Genomic DNA, 22,902 nt, shown 5'->3' with positions numbered 1-22,902 from the left:
CGTGGATTCAATTGTTCTGCACATACATATTGTTGCACGAATTACGAGAATTGTCTCTCTCGCTCCTTGTATTTCGACCAATGTTCTCCTGCCTCTCTCTCACTCAGGGAAGACCAGGCTCTCCAACCTCCAGCCTCCATCCCCCACCCCCAGGCCCCAGGCCCCAGACCCCAGACCCCAGACCCCCTCCCTGTAGAGCTGTCTCTGTCCCACCCGTGCACGCTGTCGAGTGAATACATGAATGCCGAGAAACAAAACCTTTTTGTTTCTGCTCGACTCCGAAATCGATGGAAAGAAAGCCAAGGAAAGGGCATTGTCCAACACAATCGTACATATGTACACCGAAGCTCCGCCCCTTTTCGTGCAGCGACGTCGCAAGTAGTGGTGGTTACTGCTCCGCTTGTCTCAGCCAATTGTCTCGTCAATTATTTGCTATTGTATTGCAGCATTGCGATTCGGTTGGCGGACGGATAGCAGAAACCGGTAACGTAAGTATGTTTAAAGGAAGCACATGCCTATGTGGACATGACTTCGCAAAGTACATGTGGGTATGTACACTGCCCTTCGGCTTTTTAAACCGTCTCCACTACGTCGACCATGTACGCATGGGCGTAGCTACCAGCTAGGCACCAACCTGGTGGTGGCTCGAACACACTTTGTAAGACAATTTACTGCACAAGCCCACATTGTTGACCCCCAATCACATAACGTATACGAAACGTGTGGAAAAATTCAAAATATCACTTTCCTAAATATGCATGTTGTAAGAACACGAGAATTTATTTATCCGCCCAAAAATTGATTTGTGCGATTGGGGTGAGAAATTGTCTGTCTTTGCTATATGCAGTTACCTTATCGCAGACACAATTACGAACATGATCTGGGGGACTTACCCGTCATTTAAAGAATAAAGGCGAAATTGCTGGCGAAAGGGGCGGGGTGTGTGACCGGATGTGTGTGGAAATCCAATATATGTATAATAATGTCTGTTGGGCATTATATTTTGTTATTTAATTTAAGTACAACTTTATGTAAACTTATTCGCTAGTCACAATATTCAAAGTTAAACTTACAACGAACTTAGGGTTATTCATAACAGAAAATTTCCAATGATAAAGCACGTTTTTCTCTCCACATTGCAACATAAACATTATCAGCCGATAATTCAAAATTCGTTTTCTCGACCAAACTTTAAATTTTCTTGTAAAAGGCGTTGAATAGTAATCGATAGCATTATAAAACAGCCATTCCGAGAGTTTTCCGTAAATCACCCTAAACCAGACTTTTCGAAAATCGCCATAAAAAAGGGTACCAAGGCGAAGGCGAGGCAAACCCTATGCAGCTTTGGTAAAATTTAGCTGGAATTTTCTTGAACAGAGTACGATTTCCTGATTTTAGGATGGGTTGCACTGAATGTAAGGTGAGTTTTCCTTCTCAAAATTAGGACAATATTTCTACAGAACAAGAAAGGAAGCTGGCCGAAGTTTTTATACCCTTGCATGTCGTTCATATGGGAGCATTGTGTATACAAAGCTTTCTGATTTTAAGAAAACTAAAAAGTAATTCCATTTCAATTTACTACCGCCGCGAAATATATTTTTTTTTACATTTATTTTCCGACCCTTCCTAATGTAGCTATATAATAAAGTAGTCCGATTTTCTTTAAAATTGAATTCGTAATTCTGAAATAATAAAAAATGTTATATACCGGAGTAGAAGAGAAAATGGTGAAAAATAACGAAGCTATAATTATTTTCCTATAATTTTCCCATTAAATATCCGATCGTTCCCTTTAATGTAGTTGTCAGATTTTTTTTCAGCTTCTACATATAATTTGTTTACGATTCCTTCAATTTTTTTTATCTCAGTCCTATGTGTGCTATGGAATGTTTTCCGATCCGGCTCGGATTGTCCTAAAATAAAAGCAAGAGAAAACGCTATAGTCGATTGCCACGGAGATTAGATACGAGAGGGATCACTAACTAAAACTTGCGATGTGCAGGAAGCCCAAGAATCTGCATGACAAGTCCCAACATTCTAGCTTTAATATTTTCCCAGATCTATGTTACATTGATGATTACCTTTTGAAACATCGGAAAAGCGATGTTTTCTGCACCTCTATCGGAAACGCTTCCTTCTGCCTGTTACATACCTTCCGACGAATCTAGGATACCCTTTTACTCTACGAGTATAATAATAAGGGCTTAATAAGACTCTTGGGAAGGATTCATCGCGATAGGTTTGAAGCTGAGTGACTAGTTCGGACTGAAAAATTATCTTTGATAACTGGTTAAACGAATTTATATGAGGATAAAACAACTTACTTTTTTAAGAAAAAAACTTTTTGGTCGCGACGAAAATCAAATCGTTTGCAGTCGAGAGCACTACCGCTGTATTGTTATTTTCTTGGCGTCTACATTTAGTTTATTTACAATCACTAACATTATACAAAATAGAAATTGAATTTAATATTAAAGTTCTAGTATTACTTTAACTAGTGAACCGTTTGGCTTTTGTTTTGTGTGCAGAAAGCTTATGTTCTCGTTAACCCGTTACTCGTAGAGTAAAAGGGTATACTAGATTCGTCGAAAAGTATGTAACAGGCAGAAGGAAGCGTTTCCGACCCCACAAAGTATATATATTCTTGATCAGGATCACTAGCCGAGTCGATTTAGCCTTGTCCGTCTGTCTGTCCGGATGAACGCTGAGATCTCGGAAACTATAAGAGCTAGGCTATTGAGATTTGGCGTGCAGATTCCTGAGCTTCTTTCGCAGCGCAAGTTTGTTTCAGCAATGTGCCACGCCCACTCTAACGCCCACAAACCGCCCACAACTGTGGCTCCTACAGTTTTGATGATAGAATAAAAATTTTAACTGAAATGTATTGCTCTCATCAATACCTATCGATTGACTCAAAAAAGTTTGCCACGCCTACTTTAACGCCCACAAACCGTCCAAACCTGTGACGCCCACAATTTTCATGCTAGATAAAAAATTTTAACTGAAATGTATTGGTCTCGTCAATACCTATCGATTGATCCAAAAAAAAATGGCCACACCCACTCTAACGCCCATAACGCTTAAATCGGTCTACCGCCGGTAGGTGGCGCATTTTAATCTCGCTTTGCTGCTTGCATATCTCCATTTCCCTTTGGTCCCTTTAGCTGAGTAACGGCTGTCTGATAAAAGAGGTACTCGACTATAGCGTTCTTCCTTGTTTTCCTTTTGTTTTCTTAAAAAAAAACACCTCTTAACGAGGTCGTGACGATCGCACATTCAACATGCAAAAGTTCTTATACACAATTTCGTGACAAAAAATGATTGTACACCCGGCTAAATTAATACACTTTCAAAAATGTTTTTTATTCTGCCCGCTTCATCAAAATATTTTAGCTTCTTGCATACAAAGCTATGTTCTATTGTAGCTTGTCAAATTAAAACATTTTAGAAAGTCGGATTCTTTTAGTGGTTGTTATTGTATATCAGAACTTTTGTATGTTGTAGGTGCGATCTTCACGACACCTTACCTCGTTAAGAGGTGTTTTTGTTTGATAGTATAAGTTTTTGTTTAAAACCTCAATTATAAAAGGGGAGTTCTATACTTTTGCGGTAATACTTTTACTCGTATGAACTATTGAAATAGCATTAAAATCAATATGTACATATTTCCGTTGGCAAGGCCAAATCGACTCGTACTGTATGCCGTACTATATTTAAGTATAGAAGCCGTTTTCTAGCTTAAATAAAGTATGTATATTTAGACATCGGAAATTAAACGTAGCACATTTTACGTCTTAATAAATAATTTGTAAAAAAAGTTTTAGTCTTTAATTTTGGATGACAAACTTTTAAATGTTTTCCTTTTACTAAAGAGTACCTAACAATATATTTTTTGATCAAATTAATGTTGCATAGTTTTGGCATTCAAGGTAAGCAAGAAATGTAAGAAATCAAACTGAAACGAATTGCACTTTGTATCGCTCAATATCTTCCAAGGCGCACTTTTGATGACAAAAAGTGTTATAGATCAAAAGTTGAAGAATCTTAAGGGCTATATAGTTTAAAATTTAAAAAGAAATCGGTTTGAACCAGTTTTGAGAAAATATCCAAAAAGCTGTTAAAAAAAAAAAAAAAAAAAAAAGTTTTTACTTTCATCAATGAGAAAAGGTAGCGTGATTAGCAAATTATATTACTTTTCAGTGACTATATGTCACATGTCATGGCCTGTACCTGTAGCATTAGTTGTTTAGAAACTATAATCCTTTAAAATATAGCTATTTTTTTGATTTCCCGGCAAGCTAGCGGAGTTTTTCAAAAGTTGTAGAACAAAAGTTTTCCAGCTTCTTAATACACCCAAAAGTTCATTTTGGAAAGTTTCCCAAAATGTTGTTTTTGGAATAACTTTTGAACAGCTCCCCCAAAAGCTCAAATTTTCTAAATTCTCTCTTTAACCGCTCATTCTCCCAAACCAATAATGTTTTGTAAAGTCTTGGTATGCTAAATTCTTAGTTACGATCAGACCATCACAGCAGATTTTCACTTCTGCTGCTATATATAGTAGTTGCCTTTGCACACTCTCCTGGTGCGCTTCGTCACTACGTTGACTGCCGTCCACAGGGATTCTTTCTGCGACCGTTTCTAATGCTATACGATAAAGCAGTCTGACTTAAAAAAAATGTACTTCCAAATTCTAAAATATTAAAAAAATTATATTCACACGTACTCGAACTTCCCAGACCAGTTTTAAGAGTAATTTCGGAAAGAACTGCACGGATTTGAATTTCCCTCTTTCCCACTCTGTTAACGCCCGAGAAATTCAATAATATAAGTAATTTGTTTAGAAGAGATCGGAGATTGTATCATTCTCTATTACGTTCTTTATACTTTGGTAAGAATATTAACTAGAGTTCTCTAAAAAGATCATTTAGTTTAAATACTTCTTAATTTTATGTTGAAATTGTGCGAAACGTTTCGGCAGGGATATTTTGATGACTTTGGCCACTTTTTTACTTCACAATATTGCAGAACAAGTGTGAAAACTATACAACACTGCCATAAACAGCTGTCTAAAATAAAAATATACATTGCATTTTATTCACCTATTACATGTTTCTTCGATTTAATGCATTAAATGTATACGCGCAGAGACAAGAACCAACGGCAGCCCAAAATTTAATTGGATTTTTTTTTGTCATGAGACTGTTTTAGCGGATTGCGAAACAAATGTATAGGTAATAGTTATGATTAATATTAGTTTTCAGAGAGGGTCAGAAGTCAGAAGTTTGACACGCAGTAAAGAATACGTTTCTGGTTCTATAAACTATCAAATAAAAACACCTCTTAACGGGGTAAAAACTAGTGGCACGCATCATAAAACTCGCACATCTTCTTGCCTACACAGGCAAGAAAGTGTATTTATTAAGTAGATCACATATTTTATTTTCGTCACAATAGTTGATATGAGAAGTTTTGTATATTGAAGGTAAGATAAGAGGTGTTTTTATGCGATAGCAGAAGTTTTTGTTTTACACATTAATCATATAATGGACCTACTTTTCCAAAAGTCGTAGATCTGAAGTTTCTTATATGGACTGTATAAATCCATTTGAATGCTTCCATGGCCCTCAAATACACATACAAAAGTTAATGCTCAGACAGCGTTAGTTGTTTTGAACTCGTAAAAGAGCAAACATTTTTTGCTATCGCCTCTACGGTGATTTTTCTGCTTTCAAAGGTAAACATATGAAAAGTGTCGGGGGGTTTTTTTTTAATGGTAAATTCTAATTAATTCTACCTAACCTAAATTCCCTTAAATGAAAGGCAATTTTTCTTGAATGTATGGGGCTTTTGTTTTGTTTTGAATGTGAAGCGCCTATCTATCGGCCACAAATGCTAAGAATGCTAAAGTTTTTCTAGCGTCTACATTTTTAAAAATTTTGTGAAAGTGTAATGGGTATTTTGTTTTGATAATAATAAACCAAATTTTTCCAATTTGGCCATTCATTAAAAAAGTTACGGGCAATGAATAATGTTAACGCTAGGTTGCGCCAGTTTAAGAAATTGAACATGTCGGTCTGCGATCATATTTATACCGGATTCGTCGGAAAGTATGTAAAAAGGTAGAAGAAAGCATTTTCAGCCCTATAAAGTAACTGTATATTGCGCCATCATTTTTGAAGATCTTAGGAAACTTTAATAAAGTCTTAATTAAACATGGGTGCCGACATAGAGATTTAGAGTAATATGGGCGTGGCACTCCGATGAAAAAAAAATGGGCTTCGAAGAAATCGCAAGAATCGGTAGCTTACTCCCAACATGCTAGCACTTATACGGACAGACGGACAGACGGACAGGGCTAGATCTACTCGGCTGGTAATCCTGATTAAGAATATGTAAACTTCTTCTCGTCGAAGTTAACTTCCTTTCTTGTTTTATGTTTCCGATCAATCCGATGGAAATTGGAGGATATCATTGTCCGATCCGGTTCTTCCGACGTATATACTGTATATATACGTATAAAAGTCTTTGGAAAAGTTACTAGTGTAAGTTGACTAGTTTGAGTAGAAAGCCAATTTTTCTTTTGTTAATAACAAACAATTTATGTTAAAAGCAAAAACGTCTAATCTCAAATTATGTGACGCATGTCAATTGTAAGCGTTTTCTGTGCTTAAAACATACTTTTAGTTTATAATGCGAACCAGAAAACGGACTGCAATTTTCGTTCAATGACTTAAGGCGATAGGCTTAAAACTGAGCTTGGACATGGCTACACTAACTACACAAATGAACGTGATCAAGAGTATGTGCACTTTATAGGACCGTAAAGGTGCCCTTCTCTCCGTTATTGACTTTTCCCGGCAAGGACCCTCAATGCAAGATGTCGATATCTAAATACTACATTAACGTTCCTAGCGAAGGTTAAAGACGTGTTTATGTATCAACGAGCCAACCATAATCGAATGTGACTTAGGCAATTTGTACTTGCGATTTCATTTGTTTGTCTTGTTACTTGGTTATGGCTTCCAAAGCATCTATAAACCAGTCGAAAATTACGCTTTCTCAGGCAGGGGTTGAGCGTGGAGGAGGTGGAAAAAGATCAAAGGACAATTTCCTGATTGTTTTATTTCGTTATTTTATTTTGTTTGCGCTCCGTTTCGCTTTGTGTTGTTGTGTATATGTTGGTACAGTTTTATTGTTGATTTTTGGGCGTATGTTGTCTTTGCTTATTTATTCAATTCGTTTACTTTGACATTCACCGTCACTCTGCTTCAAATACCCTCGGCCAGGCGCATCCGCCTCCCTTATTGTCAACCACCCACCATGGTCAGACCTATTTGCTTATTTATTTATTTTCATTATTTAATTGTACTTCATTTGTATATTCCGTTTTGTTTCATCTCATTTATTGTTTGGGTATTACGTTAGCTCTGTTCCGTCCACAGAAATCTGGGGATCTGGAAGCTTTTCGGGCCTTAAAGCCGATTTATTAATTGATAAGAGCTTGCTTTCGCCCGCCGCTTGCAGTCTTGGAACATATGGTGGTGGGTTTCCGTAGCTCCAGTAATACAAAATTAAGATAAAGCTTGAGCTCCAATTAAAATAGCAAGTGTTTTGAGCTACCATCATAGCCATAGCATCGCCCCTTATCGTGCACCAACAATACGAACCCTCTGGCTCCCATCCTAGGAGAAACCGCAGACCCGGACACCGGCACCTCATTAACGCCGCGAAACGAACTCGACACAATGTCGAGCTCTTAAGTATACTCTTACAGCCCAGCTCATCGGAAGAGCTGCGTGGGTAACTCGGGAGGGGGTACTGGGGATGGGTTTTGTTGTTCAAATGTTTTGTTTGCCGCCAAACAATTGCTTTAACCCCGTCAAATGTACTCTACCTCGAGTACCTACTGCAGTATTGCCAAAGGAGCTTCTCCACAGAGCTGAAATATTATTCATTGAGGAACGTGACGGGTCCATGCTCACCAGTTCACGTAGTGCCGAATCGCATGGGTATTGTACTTAAGGAGACTACTATAGGTTTTTTGACTTGTTGGCAACGATATTTTGATTTTTAATGATTTATCATTTGGAACGCTGAAGGAAAATTCCTGTACAGAGCTGCCAACACTCAGCTTAAGAAACCGGACAGATCCGCAAAATTAAAGCGGGAAAACAAGGACGAATATCTTTTAAAAACGACAAAAAACCTGACAAAAGTTAATCAATACAAAATTGAATGTTTCATTATGTTAGGGTATTGAAGTTTTTTATACTTTACTAGATTCTTTTAAATAGCGACACATCCAGTATATAATTTCTGATTGCTTTAAGAACGGTTTCCCAAACTTTTGTTCATAATTTTCTTTACGCATCTTGAAAGTAGACAGAATCAGTCATGGGTAAAAAAGTTGCGCGAATTGGTTTCAAAGTTTACAACTCATACGCACTGTTGAGGTTGATTCAAATATATTATTTTCATAAAGGTGGGCCTGACTTGGATGGAAAGTCCGTTGTGTCTAATTCTCACTTAAGTTTTCTTTCCAAAAACATATCGGTATTTTTTGTCAATTTTTATTAAGGAGGGGAAATCGATCTTTTTGAAAAAAATTATGACTGGTTAACGTGCATTATGAGTCATTTTTGAAGAAACAAAAATATATGTTTTTGAATACTTTTTTGCACACTATGTTTGTCTCAGCAAAGTGGTGTGGCGCCCGCAATTTTTGATACTAGAATACAAGTGTTAACAGAAAAGTATTGGCTTCGTCAATACCTATCGAATACCTAATAAGTTTGTCACGCCGATAACGCGAAAAATCGTCTGGCGCCCACGCTTTAAAAGATTTTAATTATACCCGTTACTCGTAGAGTAAAAGGGTATACTAGATTCGTCGGAAAGTATGTAACAGGCCGAAGGAAGCGTTTCCGACCCCATAAGTATATATACTCTTGATCAGGATCACTAGCCGAGTCGATCTAGCCATGTCCGTCTGTCCGTCTGTCTGTCCGTCCGGATAAACGCTGAGATCTCGGAAACTTCTAAGAGCTAGGCTATTTGGCGTGCAGATTCCTGAGCTTCTTACGCAGCGCAAGTTTGTTTCAGCAATGTGCCACGCCCACTTTAACGCCCACAAACCGCCCAAAACTGTGGCTCCTACAGTTTTGATGCTAAAATAAAAATTTTTAATGAGATGTATTGTTCTCATCAAACCCTATCCATTGACCTAAAAAAAAGTTTGCCATGCCCACTTTAACGCCCACAAACCGCCCAAACCTGTGACGTCCACAATTTTCATGCTAGATAAAAAATTTTATCTGAAATGTATTGGTCTCGTCAATACCTATCGATTGATCCAAAAAAAATTTGCCACGCCCACTCTAACGCCCATAACGCTTAAATCTGACTACCGCCGTTAGGTGGCGCATTTTAATCTTGCTTTGCTGCTTGCATATCTCCATTTCCCTTGGTCCCTTTAGCAGAGTAACGGGTATCTGATAGTCTAGGTACTCGACTATAGCGTTCTTCCTTGTTAATATTTGTGAACTGTTAAATACTAAAAAAAAAGATAAATCTAATTTTAAAAAGTTAACTAATATCTTTAAAAGTTACATAACTATTTTTTGTGTGAAGGAGCAATATGTATGGTGGAGAAAATATTATAAAACGTATTTATTTAATCGGATGTATAATATTTTTTGTATATTAGTCATTTAAAAGGCACAATCAATTCGATTATTACACAAAAAACAAGAAAGGAAGTTAACTTCGGCAAGCCGAAGTTTGTATACCCTTGCAGTTATAATTATCAAATTTAAAAATACAAAAAATTATATTCCCTGTAGTATAAGATAATATGTCAAAAAACACCGAAGCTATAATTTGTTTCATTTTATTTTCCCACCAATTTTCCGATCGTTCCTATGGCAGAAACTAATGAAAAAATGTTATTTCCAAGCTTTGGAGGTTATATGTTAAAAGATATAATTTTTTAAAATTTTTTTTCCGATTATTCCTTTTGGAGATAGCTGAAAAGATATAAGCAAACAGGAACACTGGTAACCATTTTTAATTTTAAACGCCTTCAGGGTATATAAACTTTGACTACCGAGAACAGCTTTCTTGAATAGTGTACTTAAAATACAGATAAATGACATTGCTCATTTTATGCATTTGAAGGTCTAACATAGTTTGGCGTTGGTGCCATCCTTCATAGAATATGGTTCAAAACATTTAATATGTGTAAATACAATGTAATACTGAGGTATGCATGTTCCTATTTCGACATACTGCACTTGCCGTCATAAAATGTGTGAGTTCTAGTACATTTACAAGCATAAAGAGGTATGTATGTTTTTCCTGTCACAGGCTTTTTAAGACCCAAGTTGCGCCAGCAATCCTTTTGTGTTCTTTTATTGTAGACGCCTGACCCCAAGTGATGAATAAATAACGAAAAGAAACAGACACCCTCACCATCATATTGAGGAAGAGGTAGCCCATCTTTGAGATATAAGGTGAAGAGGCCGATTACTCTGAATGATGTGGACACCAACACCACCAACCTTATATACATGTATGTGCATACATGCATACATAAAAGGCTAGAAACACCCTTTCGGAAGTTAGATAAAAAGAAAACTTATTTTCATCCTTTTTTGTGTACTTTTACATTCTCAGAATATATGAATCAAAGATCAGTTCTACAATACATGTTTTGGAAATCTCTGTATATGTAGGTATTTGTTGGGAACAATCCAAGGTACATTGGAAACATGGGTTTCAATTAGCTTGCTTTGAAACTAGTGGTAATTGTGTATTTCAGAATATTTTGAAGAGTACAATTGAAAAAGAAGCGCGTATCCTTTTAACTTATGAAAATAATACATTATTTTTTTACCGTCCTTTGTAAAACGGATAGGACACATACACTTAGAGAGAAGTTTTCCGTACTTTAAAGGGAGAAACAATTTATTGTAGACGGTGCTCCCTTCCGACTGGGCACAGATGCTTGTTTTATGTTCGCGAGGTGGAAACTGACTCCTTAGGGGTATAAAGGGAACCCCACTAAAGAGCTTTCAGCTTTTTATTCGAATTTCTGTCAAAAGTTTGTAGCGCAGGCAGGAGACATGTCCGACCCTTTAAAGTACATGTTCTTGATCAGTATCACTAAACGAGCCGATATTTCCATGCCCGCCTATCTCTCTGTCCCTATAAACGCTGAGATCTGCGAATCTATTAGAGGTAGAAAGACATGATTAAGCATGTCTATTCTAGGGATTCTTGCGCAGCGAAAACTTATTTCAAGAGGTTGCCACGCCTCTTCTAACGCCCACAAACAAACTTTTACTTATGGCAAAAATAAAGTTTTCCATTCTACTAGAAGCCTCTTATACGAAAAACCCCTTTTCTATTCAAATATGAATAATTAACGATTTTCTTCTGTCGTTCAAACTCAAATAAGTTTAAATATAATATGTGGGCGAGTGGCAAGTCTTGCCAGACGAGTTTATGTTTCGACCATGTCTAATGTTTAACCTATTTGACGTATGTTGTCGAGTGTGTTGGTAATGGATGAAGATTGATGACGGCGATTGATGATCGTTATTATCCATATTATTGGAGGGGTGACTGCTGCGCTTGGTGGCGAACAACGTGTTGACAGACCGTAACACACAGCTACTCTTATCCTTGGTGAAAGCCATGGTCCAGGTTTTGGATCTACCGTGCTTACGAAGGTTGCAGCTTATGTGAATACGTCCCAGCTCTTCATTTGTGACCCCATTGTCTGGAAGTAACAATGGGCGTTGGATGTCCCAATACATTGACTGTGGCGCTACTTTGGCAACAAAACATCGACAATGAGCTTCTAATTTGAATGCTATTTTGTCTTTTGTTGTCAGAGATTTAATCATCTCTTTCTGGGTGGGTCTGGAGCTGCCTGGCATTTTCCCATCATTAGAGCCACCATTGTTTTCGGGCTTAAATGAGCGCTTTATTATCATGGTGGGTGATGGGTGGTCAGAAGATTGCCCAACTCACTACATATCCCAATGTCACAATGGTCTTTTTAGAATTGCTATGCGATGCGACTTACAAAGGTTTCAATACTTCTAAGACGACTTGCCTAACTTCCTAGTCGGCTAGTACAGCTTGAAACGCAGTGGTAAAAATTTCTACAAATCATATTTTCAATTCCAATTTCCATTTCCCCAATCTATTCCTGAATTTCCTGGCCGAGAGTAACGGCGTGGCAAGATGCGGACGACATGTGAAAGCTTCGTGCGTATCCCGTTTGCATTACGAACGTTAAATAATTCGTAATTGAATTGACGCCGACTCAGGATGCAGGCTTCAGTGTGTCGGGACTGCTGCAGGGAAGGGACGTTGAGGTGGAACAAAGTTGCAAATTGTCGTGCAAAGAAAGAAAAAACAATTACCCAGCAAACGATGGGCGGTCCAAGATGAAATACGCTGCTATTGAAGAAGTGAGTTCTGTTCCGTGGCCCGCAATCTCGTCTCCCATGTGTCGCGACCTTTGCTCTGCCCTGACCAAGACATTTGCACTTGACATTAGCCGCGCGGGTGGGCCAAGGGTTGTTTTTGGCTTTGTGGGCTTGTATCGTAATTAGAATAAAGCCAGAAGTTGAGTGGCGGTCTTTGCAGCAGCCACACCGGCTTTGCCACTTCCACTGGCTTTTCTCCCCGGGAAAACACAAATCATTTATTTGTATTCTCAAACCATTCAATGACCTGCACGTGCAACTGCATCACCCCTCTTTGAGCACACTCCCGTTTCCGTGTGGAATTGTAAGGGCCATCAGACAAGCGTTCAAGTTATATTCGCTTGCCATTTTTTTACGAAATGTCCCTTCACAAAAACACTGAAAAGCACAGGTGTGTTCCCACAGAAGGCAAAGATACGTTTTTTTTTATTTTAACAAAAAATATATAAGTTGCAGGATGTGGTCGCTTGATTTCGATAACCATTTTTATACAGGAACTACTCGGCAGAAAATTGAGAACTAGGATCAAAAACAACTAGTTATGCAACAACAAAAAGCAACTTGATCCTATCTAAATACACCACGACAAGATAGGGTCTATAACCAGTCGACACCCGTTAATCAGAAAGAAAATGCGAGGGAGGTGGAAATATGCAAGCAAACCGACAGTTTATGAGATTGCACACCCCGCCACCTGGCGTCGGTTCCTTAATTTGCTTACATCTTGTTTTGATATGTAGAAACTATATTGATAATCAACACAAAATCCCATTTACACTTTTAAAAAATCTTCAATTCCGTGGGCGCCAGGCAAAAAGTTTTCCGACGAATACAACACACCCTTTATCCTACGAGTAACGGGCATAAAAACTAGACACTAAACATTTATATTCACGTTACTTTCAGAGTAAAAGGGTATGTTGTATTTGTTGGAAAGAAAGTGTAGGTAGAAGTAAGCGTGTCCTTGTAAAGTATATATATATTTAATCGCGTTACTCGTAGAGTAAAAGGGTATAGGAGATTCGTCGGAAAGTATGCAGCAGGTATACCCAGAAAAATAATGAACCAAATTTTAGGTCATGCATGGCCTACAAAATTTAAAATGAGCTTAAAGTTAATTTTTAGGTCATGCATTGCCTATCCATTTTTGGACTTTTTGCCCTACTTTTTAGGTCACGAATAGCCTTATATTTTATGCCATCGTGTGCCTTAAAATAACTGTATTTTACCTAAAAATATTTGACAGCTAAAAAACTTTTAAACTTAATATGTATGTTATATATTGATGTTGGAACAAACCATAATTGCATTGCTCTTATTTATTTAATCATTTATTTAAGATACTATTTTAAGAAACATTACCTGAGCCTTATTATGCCCTAAAAATTTGGTATTTAAAAATAAAATGTTTAATGTTTACTCATGATTTTAATATAATTGATTTATTTTATCTTTAATAAAATTGTAATTGTAACAAAATTGTATCTTTCTACAAAAAAAAGGAAGAATGCTATAGTCGAGTACCTCGACTATCAGATACCTGTTACTCAGCTAAAGGGACCAAAGGGAAATGGAGGTATGCAAGCAGCAAAGCGAGATTAAAATGCGCCACCTACCGGCGGTAGACAGATTTAAGCGTTACGGGCGTTAGAGTGGGCGTGGCAAATTTTTTTATCAATCGATGGGTATTGACGAGACCAATACATTTCAGTTAAAATTTTTAAAATGAAAATTGTGGGCGTCACAGGTTTTGGCGGTTTGTGGGCGTTAAAGTGGGCATGGCAAACTTTTTTTTAGGTCAATGGATAGGTATTGACGTCCATTTGTCAATATCTATCGGCGAGCCAAAAATGGTTTGTATCGGATTTTTAGTAAATCAAATAAAAACACCTCTTAACGAGGTAAGGGGTCGTGACGATTGCACCTTCAACTTACAAAATTTCTGATTTGTGACAAAAAGTGCTTGTAAATTCGACTAAGTAAATACAGTTTCTAAAATGTTATCATTTTGTCCGCTTTATTAAAATATTTAAGCTTTTAAGCATACAACGGCATACTATATTGCAGCGTGCCGAATAAGAACATTTAAGGAAGTGTAATCGTTAGAACCAATTTTAAGAAATTAGGCCAAACGTGGTATCAGGAAACAACTTTTTGCTGGAACTTTATCTATTTTATTTATTTTTAGAGAATTTAAGCAAAGGCTTGAATGTGCGATCGTCATGACCACTTAACTCGTTAAGAGGTGTTTTTGATTGATATAAATAAGATTGAGAATCAATTTTGCAAATCTGTCGTTTCTTAAAAAGTTAACATGGTTATCATGGTGATATAGAAAGATCTCTAACTCAAACAAACTCAAACAAGTCTCTTTGCAAGGTAGTGAGCCTTGGATATCTCGTAGTCGGGATATACTGTGCGATGTTATGACACCACCAGTACCAACGAAAACGTAAATTAAAGGCAGCGACATAAAAGGAGCAGTTTAATATTGTAATTGAGTTGAATTTCATTTGAATTTCACGGCATTTTGCCCAGGAAGAAAAAAATAACGCGAATCAGATTAATCAGTTTTGCATTACATTTTAATATTTTATTTCGCTTGTGACGAAGATGGTGCGCCTGAGAAGGAAAGCAATTGTTTTAAAATTCTGTAAAAAAGCTGAAGTATTCAAAAGAAGGCGAACCAGCCACCCGTTGGGTATAATTTGTTTTCCCATTAGGTTTGTTTTTAAATATTTGTTTTTATCTTACCTCATCGTTGGATCTAAGATGTTCTTTTCTAGCAGGAAACGCTATTGATTTTCTGGCGTAGAAAAAGGAATTACTGGAAGAGGCCCATCGAAAACACTCGTAAAACCTTTTCGCAAACAACAATGCGGCAAAATGTGTACGACAAAGCGAAATTATTCAATAAGAAAAGGCTCAACGTAAAGAAAACTTTTTCACAGTCATCCTCCAGGACCAAGCTCTGCGAAGTTAGTCAATGAAGCGATGACACAGCGTGTCATCTGTGTAATTTGCAGCCCTAATGCCACCGGCTCACGTCCCGCTACTCCTCACTTTTAGCATACCTTGTTCTATTCGAATATTAACGGTTTTTGTTACAGCTTTCGGCGACGGGAGCAATCGCCTGGGAATTCGGATTCGACAACTACGCGGCTGAATGTCTCAGCTGGTGGTTGCGGGATTGCGGTTGCTTCAATTTTTATCAGATTAGGCCTTGTTGGCAGACGACACACGGAGCGTGCCAATGAATTTTAATAGCAGTAGCCACCGCAATAGCAACGTCAGTACCAATCTCAACAAAGTCTTCTTTTTTCAGGCTTTGACAGTTCGATAGAAGTCCGCCCCTCATACCTTCCAATAAAATAGTGATAGAAAATGATATTAATTGGTTTTTGATTAGACGACATTCTATTACTTTGAGCGAAATAAACGACTCTGTGTTGAATTGTTTTGTTTTCTATACCCTAAAAAGTACCTTTAAAACTCAGACTTCTCGTTGTTTGCCTCCTGTCGTACCATTTCATTTTGCGCACTTATCCTACTTGTAAGACACAGGGAAGGATCATATACTATTTGTTAACGATTTTACTGTTGTTCTATTTTATTGAGCGTTTAAGCATTTCCCGATCATTTACAAGAGCCAAAAATGTTTTTGAACCTAACTTAGGAATACCCAAGGTGTTAATCGACGAATAATTCATAAACATGGCACCAAGAATTAGACGAATATTCAAATGATGGTTGATTAACATTTTGCATCAGACAATAATTCGTAAATTCGTAAAAACAATTTTTAGCAAGAGAGAACGCTATAGTCGATGCCATACCCGTTACTCAGCTAAAGAGGATGCGAGAGGGTGGAGAAATACTTGCTTGTGTCTAGTGCCACCTAGCGCCACCTAGCGCCACCTAGCCCGTAACATAAACTAGCCTATAGCGCCTCTAGCTGCTTGGTGGAAACCTTATTTAAATTATTGAAAATATTAAGAGGAATATTGCTAGACGGGCGTTATGTGCGTTAGCGTGGGCGTGACACCCTGCTGAAACAAATCTGCACGCCTAATCCCAACTGCCTAGCTTTTGTAGATTCCGAGATCACAGCGTTTATACGGACCGACAAAAGAACGTGGCCAGATCGACTCGTCTAGTGACCCTGATAAAGAATATATATGCTTTGTGGGGTCGGAAACGCTTACTCTAAGAGTAACGGGTATAAATAGTGAGAAGTAAGTGTTTTCGACTAGAAGCGGCACGTTGATACAACGTTGATCAACTGGGACGTTTACGAACTGAAGGGTAAACTTTTGCATCTTAATTGCCTACCTGCGTGTCACACACGTGCGTACAACTCTTGATGGACTCCATGCTCAAACTAATTGCGTAGGACATACACGCACTTTACCACAGATTTATTTGCTATTTCAGGAGTCATTAGCTGCGCAAAGAGAAAGGACATCCACCCTATTCAAAGCCCTCTCCTGAAACGTTAAAGGGATATAAGAGGGGATATAAAAGATATTTGAGATTGTTACATGTAGGTGGTTAATTCCTATCGTTGCTTTCAAGCAATTGGCTTTCCCAATACACCACATTTTTACAGTCCCACTCCTCTTTATTTACGCTGCCATGAAAACTTTACTTAGTTGTATTGGGTACGCAGGCAAAAATCTTTTTAAAATTAAGAAAAATGTTCTTAAAATAGGAATGTTGTTCTTAAATTTAGACTGGACTTTTCCCTCAGTGTAAATAGTTTTTTCATTAAAAAGTGTACTCAGCTAGAGGAAGCGCAGTTGAGTTTTAGGCATGCTAGCGGCACAACCGTTTAACAGTTCGGTGCACAGAATAGTAAAAATAATTATAGTCCAAAATAAATAAACTATAAAGAAAGGAACTATACACTCAGAAAAAAATCAAATATTTTTGCAAATCAATTTTGGTTCCTTATTTTGCCATATCATATTGATATTTTCGAACATATCAAGAGGGTGTTTTAAAAACCTGATTGATATCAAATTTGTATAAAACTATGGTATTTTTTATACCAGTATGGTATTTTTCACTGTCAAACTGATATGTTTTCATATTAAACTGATATTCTTTCATGTCTGATTGATTTGTTTTTGAATTTATTTTTTGCTACTTTTATAAAAATGAACATTAAAACCCCATTAAATTTGCTTAAATTATTTATTTTTAATATATTTCGGATCCATTACAAACATGTTTCGCGCACTTATCAATTTATGGCCGATCACTCTGAACTCGGACCACTCAAATAAGTTTATAACAGCACCAGGAGGTTTTGTCCTCAATAGATGTCTCCCAGCAAAGTGGCGGATGCCAAATTGCCCTGCTCGGCATCCTGGCCAGCCATTTGGCTTTGTTGTAGTGCAGACTGTGTAGTCCAGGCACCGAGAGGCACGTTGCGGTATTCAAGAAGTAAATAAATTCGAATTAGACAAACATCAAGTAAATACAACTGAATTTAAGATACTAACCATTTTCAAAACCAAAAAAACAGCGCAATATATTTACATTTTATAAAAAAACGTTTCGTCGAATGTCAGAATGACCGCGACAATTCAGTCAAGAAATATCTTTAACACCATACAACACACAGCTAACCATAGGAGTGAGCGAGAGGCGAATACGCGTGTAACGCTCTTCTACAGTGTAACGCTAAAGTTTTGATGCTAGAATAAAAAGATAAGATAAAAACAAATATTTAAAAACAAACCTAACGGGAAAACAAATTATAACCAACGGGTGGCTTGTTTCGCCTTCATTTGAATACTTCAGCTTTTTTACAGAATTTTAAAACAATTGCTTTCCTTCTCAGGCGCACCATCTTCGTCACAAGCGAAATAAAATATTAAAATGTGATGCAAAACTGATTAATCAGATTCGCGTTGTTTGTTTCTTCCTGGGCAAAATGCCGTGAAATTCAAATGAAATTCATGCCCAACAAAAAGTTTGCCACGCACACTTTAACGCCCACAAATTTCAAAAAATCGTAAATATGAACGCGGATAACTCGGAAACTATCAAAGACAGAGAATTGAACTCTCGATATAGCTATATCGCTAACGAACTTTTGGTCCACTGGGATCAATAAATTATATGCTAGTGAGAGAAATAAGAATGGGAAAGTAAAAATTGATAAACGAGATATTTAAATTACATCAATCTTATAATTTTACTTACGACTTTCCGCTCACGATCATTAACACTGTGTATTTTATGCACCTTATATTCCAAGCACTTGCAAAATAAACAGTTATGAATTTTTAGAGTTGACAGATGTTTAAATCCAAAATGTGTTTAATGTAAAACTTTTTTCAGTTCGAATGATCTTAAAATGGTAAGCATGAAATTGTTCTTAAATCAAGACTGTTTTTACTTGATTTCTAGCACGGTTCGAATTTTAGAAAACTATAAAATAATTACAGAAATATTAAGATATTGTTCCACTTCAATTTACATATATATACATATATTCATGTTTTAAGCCTAGTACTCACATCGACGAAAACAGAGAGTTAACCATAGGAGTGAGCGAGAGGCAAATACGCGGCTAACGCTTTTCGTTGGGTCTGTTTTTCAGCGCGGTGCTCAGATGAGGTAAGGAAATACCAGAAAAAATACCAGATTTAGCGGGTGAATTTCGATGAACGCCGTTAGCCGCGGCCAAAAGAATAAGAAATGTAATCTTTGGCGGTGTTCGTGCAAAGGCTGTGTGTAAACTATAAATTAAAAATTGAAGGAAATCCCCAAAATCGACTGCAGGAGGTCAGTGCAAATGAAATAGTTTGCCTAATCTAAGCTGTTGCCCATAATTGTGGGATTTCACCGACAGGAAGCAATACCACAACAGGGCAAATCCGCAGAATAGTTGCAGTGCTGGAGGATATCCGCTAGGGAATCCCAGTGGGAAGGAACATGCCGAGTGGGACTTCGCTCCCTACATGGACATCCTGCCGGGCGTGGCCTCGCAAAGAAAGCAAGATCTGGCCAAAAGAATTTGGTTGCGTTGTACTAATCGAAGTATATTTGTAGCGGAACCACCAGTAATACGATCTCCGACGACCTCTCCATTAGGTCTGCGCATACCACCACCACCAGCTACTTGGCAGCTTAAACGGAGCTGGAGGACCCGCTGGCTTCTATAGGGAGGAGGAAAATAGGGCGCCCGCTAAGGAACAGTTGGAGAAGCCATAGCCAGCCATTGCCAGGATGCTGGGATGCTCAAGGTCCAATATGCCCATTGGGACTTGGAGTTGGACTGCGGTGGCGCCGAAAAGATTCCGAAGCATCCGTGGGACGTTGAACGTTCTATTAATTATACCCGTTACTCGTAGAGTAAAAGGTATACTAGATTCGTCGGAAAGTATGTAACAGGCAGAAGGAAACGTTTCCGACCCCATAAAGTATATATATTCTTGATCAGGATCACTAGCCGAGTCGATCTAGCCATGTCCGTCTGTCCGTCTGTCTGTCCGTCCGGATGAACGCTGAGATCTCGGAAACTATGGAAGCTAGGTTATTGAGATTTGTCGTACAGATTCCTGAGCTTCTTACGCAGCGCAAGTTTGTTTCAGTAGACTGCCACGCCCACTCTAACGCCCACAAACCGCCCAAAACTGTGGCTCCTACAGTTTTGATGCTAGATAGAAAATTTTAACTGAAATGTAATGTTCTCATCAATACCTATCGATTGACCTAAAAAAAAGTTTGCCACGCCCACTTAAACGCCCACAAACAGCGAAAACCTGTGACGCCCACAATTTGCATGCTAGATAAGAAATTTTAACTGAAATGTATTGGTGTCGTCAAAACCTATCGATTGATCCAAAAATAAATTTGCCACGCCCACTCTAACGCCCATAACGCTTAAATCTGTATACCGCCGGTAGGTGGCGCATTTTAATCTCGCTTTGCTGCTTGCATATCTCCATTTCCCTTTGGTCCCTTTAGCTGAGTAACGGGTATCTGATAGTCGAGGTACTCGACTATAGCGTTCTTCGTTGTTTTATTCGTCGTGTATACGAACGATGCTAAAATTGAATAAACGAAATCGTTCTTAAACCAAGACTGTTTGTACTTGACTGTGGCATAGTGTTGAAATTTGTTGAGTGTATCCTTATATTTATTTCCTTTGATTTTGAAATTTTGAACGGATGTGCTAACAAGTCGACCTATAAACTTTACCCCTGTTAAAAGTGTTAATAAGATTTTGTTTTATAGTACATGCAAAGAATTTTACAAATTGGATTGTTCATTTAGATCACAACTTTGCTGGCAAATATTGCTTAGAACGTTCTAAAGATTACGTACCTCCCATAAAAATAGGCACCTTACAGATCGACAACACCTAATACACTCTGTAGGATCTGAAACGCTTTCTTCTACCTGTTACATACTTTCCGACGAGTAAAGTACATACGGGAACGATCTTTAACACAAACGGCGAACATACGTTTTTAAGTGTTAATATCCGACATGTTCTGACGAACATATCGCCCAAATTTCGAACAAAGGAATTTGTGCCCATGCTGAAAAATTTTTTAATAGCTTTATAAAAAAAACATATAAAATATTCGCTTTTGCTAAAAATACTTTGTTTTGTAACGTAATTTGGAAAGCTGGGCACTCTTAATTTAATATCTCAACACGATTCCAATGCATAATTATATAATACCTTTTCTAATACGTTATGCAAGTTTTCCTTACTTAAGAACTGCACTTTGTCTGTATAGGCGTACATGGTACAATTCCAAATCAAACCGGAAATACGTTTGCAAAATGTTCTGAAAATATAAATATTCTACATTAATCAAATTGTGCTAACCTTGCAAAGCCACTGCAATATCATAACATGACAACCTCATCGCTGCACGAGCTTGACAGCTCAGGAGGGTGAAGGAAGGCGAAGTATATACATATGTGTGTACGTAACTGTAGAAATATGCAGGCGTAGAGCTAGGGAGTGCTACTTCTGGGGAATAGAAATAGGAAGGAAAGACAGAGTTCTATTTTTAAAAGCAAAATTTATGAATGAAAACAGAAACAGAAAATCATACCGCAGTTGAAACGGAACACATCTGAACACATATCACCATATATAAGACATCTTTTGCGAACTTTATTTCTATCTTGCGCCACATTAAACTCCCCGAATATCATAATGCTATTGGAGACAGAAAATGTAATCTTTTAAGAAAATTAAATTCATAATAGAAAAAAATAACAAAACAATTTTTAAAAAAAAGTTCAAGGTATTAATTTAATAAATACTAATGCTAAACTCCTAAGTCAATATAGCTTTAAGAAGACGGGAAGAAACATCGATGCTTACACTTAAATCTACTTTACATTCTTGCATTTTACACTTTTCACCTTTGTCTACTGGTCGTGACGTTATTAACGATGTTCTTGCTTAAAGCAGACCTAAGTCATAACTTTTTAACCAGTGGTCCGCATTCAACAATTCTTGAAGTGCTGGTATGTATTGACAAGCGGAATAAAATAAAGTCACTGTGGTCGGCAGTCCACGTAGTGACGAAGCGCACCAGAAGAGAATTTGCGAAGCCGAATACTATATATGGCCCGTTCTTTAAGCCGAACGAATTTCGCAACAAAATCTTTTAATTATTAAATAAATAGTAAATAAATAAACACGTTGTTAGGACTTGGCGGAAAAAAAAACTTTTTTTTAATTCGAATTTTTAAAAATTTGCAAAAAGAACGCGAAACAATTTTGAAAAGTACTCTGTTTAAAAATCAGTTTATCCAGCTGTAGTAATCCATTTGGTTTCATTATTTTTAATTTACTTTCACTACTACTTTTACTACAACTACTTATAAAATAAAATTTGTATCGACACTAATTTTTTAATTTCTTATAAAAAAACAAATAAATTAAAAAAGACTAGGCCTTGCCCCCACAAAGTGATTTGTTTTTTAACTTTGAATTGTTTCCAACAGACCTGTGATTTCTACTACCAACGCACGGTGCAGCAAATAGTCATATCGCTCACTCCTATGGCCATGAGCATCTAATAAGAGTTAGCGAAAGACTGTTAAGTGACGCAGCAATGCAGAAGGGAGAAGCACTACTAGAAATCACAGGTCTTGTTAAAATCAATTTAATATATTAAGAACAAACAAGAGAAAACGCTGTGGTCGATGGCCTTGACAACCGAGTGATACAGTTTTTAAATTAAAAATTGATATAAGTGAAGTTAAAAGGTTAATTCACGAAAAATCACATTAGTCCACGGGTCTCGCTATACGAGAGTTATTCGTAGACTAATGGGAAAACAGAAATATAACAGCGTTTTTGCTCGTCAAATTTGCGCGCACAGTCCTATTACTGCCTTCTAGTGCAACTCTG

At 37.4% G+C, this 22,902-nt stretch overlaps 1 protein-coding gene and 1 long non-coding RNA gene across 3 annotated transcripts in view; both read right to left on the bottom strand.

Annotated features, from left to right (window-relative positions):
* Sox102F (transcription factor Sox102F) overlaps positions 1–22,902 on the bottom strand; it is a 73,802-nt gene that overhangs the window by 13,382 nt on the left and 37,518 nt on the right. The gene's annotated exons all lie outside the window — the stretch shown is intronic.
* Positions 17,683–18,612, bottom strand: LOC136117254 (uncharacterized). The gene is made up of 2 exons (XR_010654687.2): positions 18,008–18,612; positions 17,683–17,904 (listed from the first exon to the last, which is right to left on the bottom strand). It is a non-coding gene; the product is annotated as an uncharacterized lncRNA (long non-coding RNA).

The sequence above is a fragment of the Drosophila suzukii genome, chromosome 4 (assembly GCF_043229965.1).
Source record: "Drosophila suzukii chromosome 4, CBGP_Dsuzu_IsoJpt1.0, whole genome shotgun sequence".
NCBI lineage: Eukaryota > Metazoa > Arthropoda > Insecta > Diptera > Drosophilidae > Drosophila > Drosophila suzukii.
The sequence above is the reverse complement of the archived record's forward strand: the minus strand, read 5'-3'. Positions and strand labels throughout refer to the sequence as shown.